Consider the following 1,346-nt stretch of genomic DNA (forward strand, 5'->3'; position numbering starts at 1 on the left):
GTAACAGTAATAATAATAATAATAATAAATACTTTGGTGTTACTTTTCTCCTGCCCCAGCAAAGTATTTTTGTTCTAAAAAAGAAAAAAAGTACAGAAATAATTTTCCTCTTGCTTCTTAAATTAAAAATAGTCATTGTGTCATGAAAAGGTCATCTGGCTGCAGTCTAAACACCTAGATTATAAACCTGGCTATGTCAACAAAACCTCTACTACTTTGGGAAAAATCCCCAAAACTACTCTGTATCTCTTTCTTGACCAATAAATTATGGTGGTTGGATTAAAGGTGTCTCAGACTCTATCATGTCTTCTCACTCTGAAATTTCCAAAAATTTTAGAAATTTAGAAGTAATTTAGAAATACTATAAGCTCCCCTCTGGCAGGAAAGGAAGCCTAACGTTTACTGATCAGGAATATGCTGCAATTGTTCATTTATTACACATGCACACAGGCACCATGGGAACATATTAGCATTTCTCTTCCGAGCATCAGCAGAGAAAAATTTATAACCCAAGGCCAGGGACAGAGGTAGAAGTGCTGTCTGAGATCAAGACAATTTCTTCTTACATGGACTTTCAGCTCCCATGTACCACCTGAGCACCTGAGCTTGTTCTCCGGACCCTTGATGACAAAAACCAGAAGGTGCAAAGTGGTTTCCCCACTACCCAGCCTCCAGCAATCCCCTTCAATTGTTAATACTGTAAGTGTTCATATTGCTAACAGAGGAAGGGCAGTCCCCCAGTTCTGCACAAAAGAATTAAGCAGAGCCACACAAAGGCACCCAAAGCAAAGACTAGACCCATGAGGTCATCTCACCGAGAGGCCCCTGATTCCCTTTTCTGGTTTGTTGACATTTGCTGACCTCGATCAGACTATGCGGCCATGAAAGACATGGAGCACCTGTAAGCTGAGTACAGGCAGCCCAGCAGCAGAGCCCTTATCTGCAGCCGACACTCACAGCACATCCACCTCCACCACCACGACCACAAGTGTCTCCTGGCTACAATTAACAAATCTTCTTTTGTGTAAAGGAGAGGTAGCTGGGCTGTTACTTTTGCTTTTACCAAACCCATAGGAGAAAGCAAATGTCTAGAATGCCTAACTACTGACACTAGGACAAATCCTGTCCTGAAGCTTAGCAGTCAGATAGGTAGAGAGACCTAGCTCCCTGAGTAAGCACAGTGGCGGCTGGTACTTTCTGTGCTGGAGTTTCATTACAGTACTGACCATGGGGGCCGAGCTGTCCAGCAGTCAGAGAAGGAAACTTATATTAAAATACTTTAGATATTTTAATAGCTCAGTATAACTGAACGGGATCCAATCAACTCTGCCTTGTGGTAAATTCTG

Source organism: Crocuta crocuta, unplaced genomic scaffold (assembly GCF_008692635.1).
Source record: "Crocuta crocuta isolate KB4526 unplaced genomic scaffold, BGI_CrCroc_1.0 scaffold723, whole genome shotgun sequence".
NCBI lineage: Eukaryota > Metazoa > Chordata > Mammalia > Carnivora > Hyaenidae > Crocuta > Crocuta crocuta.